At 41.3% G+C, this 7721-nt stretch overlaps 1 long non-coding RNA gene across 1 annotated transcript; it reads left to right on the forward strand.

The window, feature by feature from the left end:
• Positions 1-2634: 2634 nt before the first annotated feature.
• LOC139084302 (uncharacterized) lies at positions 2635-7346 on the forward strand. The gene is made up of 2 exons (XR_011541673.1): positions 2635-2831; positions 7032-7346. It is a non-coding gene; the product is annotated as an uncharacterized lncRNA (long non-coding RNA).
• Positions 7347-7721: the final 375 nt, after the last annotated feature.

Raw genomic sequence — 7721 nt, forward strand, 5'->3', positions numbered from 1 at the left:
TTTGTTTAACAACACGATGTCTGGGCCTTGGTCAGTGCTCAAGAAGTATTTATTGAATTTTTCTTTGCTAGTTTTCAAAAAGCTTACAGGGAATTAGGAGAGACAGGAGTTTACAGCAATTTTAGTGACACCAGGCATGCAGAACCCACCCTTCTCTGTCCTGGGAAGTGAGATGCCCAGAGGAGACATACATCTTCCATGGGAGATGTCCTCCTGTCCAATGCTGCTGGTGCCTGTGTGGGTAAGATGGAACAATTCAGAAGTTCAGTATATATGTTCAGTTTCTCCTTCCAAGCTCACCAATCAAGTCAGTCATCCCACTTGCCTGGGGCAGCGTGAAAGAAGTTGGGCAGAGAGGCCAGGATTGACATGTTAATGGAGTCCCTTTGACATGGAAAGAAACATCAGGATTGGGGAAGACCAATTACTTTCAAGAGGAATGATTAGAATATCCATTTTACAGATAATAAATCTTAAAGAGTTTAAGACCTTGCCCAAGTTGATAAGTGGCAGATCTAGAATCTTAGGACCGAGAGAACCCAGATCCTAACTACCGCAGGAGAGACTCTACTATATTCATTTTTCCATTAGTAACTTCTTCGTTCATAGGCTAAATATTTATTAAAGTGTCTACTGTGTGCCAGGCACTTTCATAACACAAAAGAAAACCTGAAGAACAAGGAATAGTCTCTGGGGCTCTATCAAGATGGAATAGTTCCATTCCTCCCAGGTCCTTCCTCTTACAACTAAAACGCCCTTGTCATAGCACAACAACCAAGACCAGAATGACTGAAAGATGGAGATGAAGGTGGGCTGCCCAGGGACACCGAGACCTGAGGAACACCATAGTGATAAGTTCCTGGGTTTCCTTATTGACTCTGATTTATCCCCATCAGGGTACTGCAGAAGCATCCATACCAGAACCACCAACAGACACAGACAAAAACCTCCAAGAAAGGCCCGTTCCCCTTAACCAAAGGTCTAGGAAAAGAGTGATCTAATTACAGAAAACCTTTTTGGCCATATTGACCTTACTCCAATTAAACACCAAGAGAAAAACCATACCATGTCTTCCCCATAGTTTCAGCTGGCCAGCAAGGAGTTGCTCTTTCATTCCACTCCTTAGGCCATGCCTTGTGGAAGTAGAATTGTGCACCAGTCCACCACTGGCTGATGTCAGCTGGGCAGAGCAGGGACCTACTTTTCTGTTCCCTGCTTGGCAGAAGCAGGTGGCAGCACTCCAACTCCCCCACCAGATGGTATTGGAGGGCTAACTGGGCAGCTGGTCTTTCACCCCCCCACCCCCTGCCAGCAGAACAAGGAAGTACTCTGATTCTCCCACAAGGTTAGTGTTGCTGGGGTCCATCAGTGAGCTGAGCCTCCACCCCTGCTTGGCATCAATGAGACTGAAGGAGGTGCTGAAGTTGGGGGTAGTAAGCACTTCATTCTCCCCTGCCCTCTACCCCTTGTCAGTGGGACCCATTGTGGAGCTAAGCCCCCATCCCCACTCTGCAGCAACAAAGTGTTATGAGTCATCCTCTATTTGGTGACAGTAGAGTTTAGAGTCAGGACCTAATCTTTATCCCTACTGGAGACACTGAGGCAGTGTGACCACCGATGCCTCATTTTTAAGGAAAGGAGTTAGCAGAGCAAAGTGGGGAGATGAATGACTGCCCCACCCATCTCTAATGGGGCAGTGTGAGTCAGTGCCTCTCCTTTCCAGGATAGGGTTCATGGGCTGCATCTGGCCCTCATGCTACACCTTGGTAGAGGGACCAACTATTAAAAATAAAAAAAAATAAATAGGATCCAGAGTCTCCTAGTGTAATATCTAATATGTCCAGGATATAATAGAAAAATCACTTACAGCAAGAACCAGAAAAATCATGACATGAATGAGAAAAGATAATCAACAGAAACCAACAGTGAGATGACTCAGAAGTCAAAATTACCTGAATAGGTTTTAAAGCAGGCTTCACAAAAGTGCTTCAACAATGATCTTAAAATGGAGTTAAAAAATAGAAAATCTCAGCAAAGAAATAAAAGTTATAAATAAGAACTAAGTGGAAATTAAAGAACTAAAATATACAATAACTGAAATAAAAAACTCAAAAAACAAACTCACTGGATGGAGTAAAAAAGTAGAATACAGAGGACAGAGGATAGAATCAGTGAACTTGAAGACAGACCAATAGAATTTACCTAATCTGAATATAAGAGAGAAAATAGACTGAACAAAAGATGAACAGTCTCAGGGACCTTTAGGACAATAGCAAAACTGCTAACGTTCATATCATTGGAGTTCCAGAAGGAAAGGAAGGAGAGCTACTAAAGAAATATTTAAAGAAATGAATGGCTGAAAACGTCCCAAGTTTGGCAAAAGACAAAAACCTGCAGATTCAAGGTGAGCAAACCCCAAACAGGAAAAACCCAAAGAAATCCATGGAATGGCACCTCATAGTTAAACTTCTGAAACTAAAGAGAAGGAAAAAAAAATGGAAAATAGCCAGAGAGAAACGATGCATTACTTACAGGGGGACACTAGGTAGAATGACAGTAGATTTCTCCTCTGGAACCATGGAGGCCGGAAGGAAGTGATGCAACAGTCTCAAGCACTGAAAGAAAAGAACTGTCAAACGTGAGTTCTATAGTCAGTGGCAATATCCTTCAAGAACAAAGGGGAAAGAAAGACATTTTTAGATGAAGGAAAACAAAGAGATTTGTTGCTAGAAAACCTCTTTTGAAGAATGGTTAAAGGAAGTTCTCTAAACAGAAGGAAAATGATAGCAGAAGGCTTGGAACTTCAGAAAGAAAAAGAAAACACTGAATGGGTAAAAATAGAAAATATAATAGATTATGTGCTTCTCATGAGAGTTTCTTAAGTAATATTTGATAATTAAAGCAAAAATTATAAACATCTGCTGTGGTTCTCAATGTATGTAGAGGAAATACTTAAGACGATTATATGAAAAAGTGGGAAATGAAAAGAGACCTATAAGGAAATAGATTTCTATACTTCACTTGAAGTGGTAAAATGATACCAGTAGACCACAATAAATTATTTACGTATGTTGTAATACCAAGAACAACCACTAAGAAAACTAACAAAGTTATATACTCAAAAAACTAAAAATACATTAAGGTGGAATAAGAAAACAATGTCCAAATAACCCATAGAAAGTAAAAAAAGGAAACAGGAGTGAGGAACAGAGGAAACAAAGAGAAACAAACGTACTAAGACAAAAATGGCAGACAAACTCTACCATATTGATAATGACCATAAATGGTCTAAAATTAATTAAAAGACAAAAATTGCCAGAATGAATAAAAAATATAATCCAAGGATATGATGTCTACACGGAATTCACTTCAAATACTATAACAGAGATTGATTGAAAGTGAAAAAATGGAAAAAGTTATACCATGCAAACATTGATTAAAAAAAGAAAAGCAGGGGCTGGCCTGGTGGCACAGCGGTTAAGTTCGCATGTTCTGCTTCTTGGCTGCCGGGGGGTTCGCCAGTTCGGATCCCGGGTGCGGACATGGCGCCCCTTGGCACGCCATGCTGTGGTAGGCGTCCCACATATAAAGTAGAGGAAGATGGGCACGGATGTTAGCTCAGGGCCAGGCTTCCTCAGCAAAAAGAGGAGGACTGGCAGTAGTTAGCTCAGGGCTAATCTTCCTCAAAAAGATAAATAAATAAATAAATAAATAAATAAATAAATAAATAAAAAGCAGGAGTGATACAAATCTTGGATAAAGTAGACTTTAGAGCAAAGAAACAGTCTTTGCCCTCAGAGAGTTTAACAATTTATACATTATTTGAATGCTATATTTTCAATTTTTAAAAGGAAGCTATAGTGATTGCCACCAAAGCCAGATCATGGGCTTGGAGCTACAATGAAGAGATAGTTTCAACGTTAATTTCTTTTCAAATATAATCAGTCCACAATGTTTATTTCTAATGTGTATTGAGCATTATACTGTGTGCTGTTGGATGATGCAGCCGATAGGGAAATTTCATGTAGAATGGAGAGTAATGGGATTTTGAGCAGTTTCCGAGGTATGGGGAAAGGATCCTTTGAGTGTCAAACAGTTTTGGTTGATTTATTAAAACGTGGATGAATCAGACAGATGTAGTCCTTGCCTTCATAGAAATTAGGGTGAGGTTGATTATGCAGTGATGAACTTGCAGGGCTGGGAAAATGGGATAATAGTGAAGTCAGATAAAGGGGAATTAGGAAAGGGGTTGGTAAAGGATTGCCCATTGCCTTGATCTTGTCTCTTGCCAAGTTCCTGGTGAAAACTGCCTATATTTAATGATGGAATCCTCTTCTAGTAACTGCTCAATCTGGGTAACAGTGATTCTTTATAAATATGTCTAAAAATTTATCCTATGATATTAAATAAAATAAAATGTTTTTTCCTGTATCATATTAAAGATTATATAAAAAATGTTCATGCATAAAGGACAAAGACTGAAAAGGCAATCAGAACAGTGAATATAGCTAAGCTCCTGGGGTGGTGGGATTGAGGGTGATTTGTGATTCCTTCTAAGCGGCCTTTATCTATATAACGTAATCTTTAGAACAAGTAGAAATTGGCAGGAAATGGGTATGCTGAACTCAGAGAAGGAACAGAAGGCTCATGAGTTCTGCTGTCCACGTGTGTGGATGAGAGCTGAAGACAGAAGGGAGAGCTGTGGGCCTTCCCTCACCGGGAGTGTGGACCCCTGGCTGATGCCTACGTGGCGATGTGGCTCTCATCGGTAGTGTCTGTCACTGGCTGAGACTACCACTTTAGGACCTACTTTCTGATGCTGCATGTGGATTGATCTGTCTTCTACTCCATTTATCAAAAGGACAGATCTAATATTAAAGACGTTCCACATTTGCACTTTTCCAAGCATTTTCATGTCACTTATAATCTTTATGAGAGTGCTGGGAGGTAGGCATGACAGGCGTTATGTCTACATTTATCAGACAAGGAAACTGAGGCATGCAAAGACTCCACCACTTAGTACCTGTGGAACCTTTGGTAGTAAACCTTCTATGCCTCCTCCATAAAGATTCCTCATCTATAAAGTAGTGATGATGATACTATGTAAATCACAAGGAAATTCACGTAATTAAGAAAATTACATATAAATTACTTTGAGCATAGCCTGGCACATAGTCAGGACTCAAGATGTGTTAGCTGTTACTATTATTTAACACTTTTTAATATTATTATTGTATTACTTAACTTCTAGTGTTTATTTAATCCACCGAGCAGTCAGGACCTCAATCCTGTTTTCCAGCTTTCCTAGGTCCTATACTTATTCAGTAGCATGGTGGAGAAGGAAAAAAATATGTGCTTTGTAGCTGAGAGGAAAATCCTTATTTCAAATCCTAAATTTTTCACTAAGCTGTGAGATACTAGAAAACTCTATGAATCTTAGTTTCCTCATATTTGAAATGAAGACAATGATGATATTATCAATGGTTTTGGTCTTAGGCTAGGTTCTCTAAAATACAGAGCCTGAGTAAAGGATTAATTGTAGGTGCTTTATTTGGGAGATGCCATCCCAGGGCATTGAGAGTGAGAACAGAAGTGTAGCAGGTCAGAAAGGGAAATTTTGTAACGGGATGCAGCACTATGCCAGCCACTGTGGAATGATCTACAGAGACACAGCCAGTTACTTGGCAGGTGCACCAGTTTGGCCTGTCAGGATATCACCAGACAAAGAATACTGTGCTTCAGATTTGCCATCAGTGGGAGGAAGGGAGAGGGAATTTATCTGCTGTCTTCCTCCTGTATCCTGTCTGCAATTGATCATAATTTGTCCCACAGGGGAATTAACTTTGGCAGCTGCTCAGAAAGTCAGATCCCATATCCTGTTGCATGGAAGTTTATTGGAGTCTAGAAGTAGAAGTGGTGGGAGGAGTTAGCAACTATAGGAATGAGGCTAATCAGTTTCTGGAGGCAGAACCTTCACGATCTGCACAGGTGTTTTTGGTATAGCAGTACCAAGTGAGAACAAAGCAGCCAGGGGTCCAGGAATCTGTTGGAGGTCTTTAAGATGTGCCTGATGTCTCCTCAGAGGGTGAAATAGGGTGTCGGTTTTGTCTTAGTTTGGGCAGCCATGACAGAATGGCATTAGTCTGGATGGCTTATTAAACAACACAACTGATTTCTCAAACTGAAGTTCTGGAGGCTGAGAAGTCCAAGATCAATGCTGCAGTAGATTCAGTGTTCGGTAAGGGCCCGTTTCCTGGCTCCTACATGACTGTCTTCTTGCTATGTGCTCACATGGCAGAAGAGGCAAGGGAGCTCTTGGGCCTTTCTAAATGGACACTAATCCCATTCGTGAGGCCTCTACCCTCATGACCTAATCACCTCCCAAAGGCCCCACCTCCTAATACTGTCACATTGAGGATTGGATTTCAAGAAATGAGTTTGGGGGAGACACAAACATACAGTGTACACAGTCCATAGCTGGGCTGTGCCAATATTAGTTATTAGTTTTTGTCCTCTCTGTATTGAATAGTGGCGGCAACGGGGAGATGGGGCTTCTGCATGTAACTCTATAAGACACTTCTAAAACCACAACAGAAATCATGTGTCAGATATTCTGAGACACAATATCATCTACCAGTGTGTACCCTGAAGGCAAGCCCTTTGCAAGCGTTCATGTGCAATGCCTTATTTCCTTAGCAGGGGCATCTAGATTCTGGCACAAAAAGAACAGTAACTAGTAGCTATTAGTAAGAGTATGAAAAACTTCTATGATTTAAAAAAATGCTCATAAATCTAGAAACCTCTATTTCCTATAGCACAGACCAAAATGTAGCTTATCTTAGATGATCTACATACAATGTGACATTGGTACTCCTCCATAAGGAGGTGGAGTCTGTGTTCCCACTCCTTAAATCTGGTGGGAACTTTGTAACTGCCTCAGCTAATAGAATACAGTGGAGTTGATGCTGCTTGTTTTCCAAGACTTGGTCATAAAAGACAAAATAGCTTCCCCCCCCCGGCTCTCCCTCTAGGGAACTGCACCTTGAGAGCCTGAGCTAAAATTGAGAAGTCCAGCTCCCCAGAAGCTGCCTGCTGGAGAGATTATGCGGAGACACCACAAGGAGAGAGACAGAGACAGAGAGATGCCTGATGCTGCAGCCGTTGGAGTCTTCCAGCCCAGGCCCCACACACAAGACTGAAGATGCCTTTGAGATGACCCCAGCCCCAGCCACCTTCGGACCACAGCCTCCTGACAGAAGAGAAACATGTGGCTGAGCTGCACCGGATTCCCAGCCTATAGAAGCCATGAGGGAAAATAAATGATTATCGTTGTTTTACGCTGCTAACTTTTGGAGTAATTTGTTTCCAGCTATAAAATCCAGAACACCTGTGGAGCCCCATGTTCTTTCATTAGAAGGCTGTCATTACAGTTGTTTTAAACGTGTTCCTCCTCCTTTCATTTTGTTTAACATTTTTAACCCTAGTCATCTTGTTAATGAATAAAATATTTATCGAGAGCCTACTCATTGCTCAAACTCATCTAGCTGAAAGGGGTACAAAGTAAGCAATAACAGTCCCTGACTTTATGAGGCTCAGAGCCTGGCTGAGATGGGAAGTCCACGTGTAGGAGAAGAAGAACCGGAGACTAAGATGCCAGCTAACACGTCACACGGAGATGCCATACACTTTTTCAGAGCTATTCCTCTCCCTCTGGGAAAAAC

Source organism: Equus przewalskii, chromosome 6 (assembly GCF_037783145.1).
Source record: "Equus przewalskii isolate Varuska chromosome 6, EquPr2, whole genome shotgun sequence".
Taxonomy (NCBI): Eukaryota; Metazoa; Chordata; class Mammalia; order Perissodactyla; family Equidae; genus Equus; species Equus przewalskii.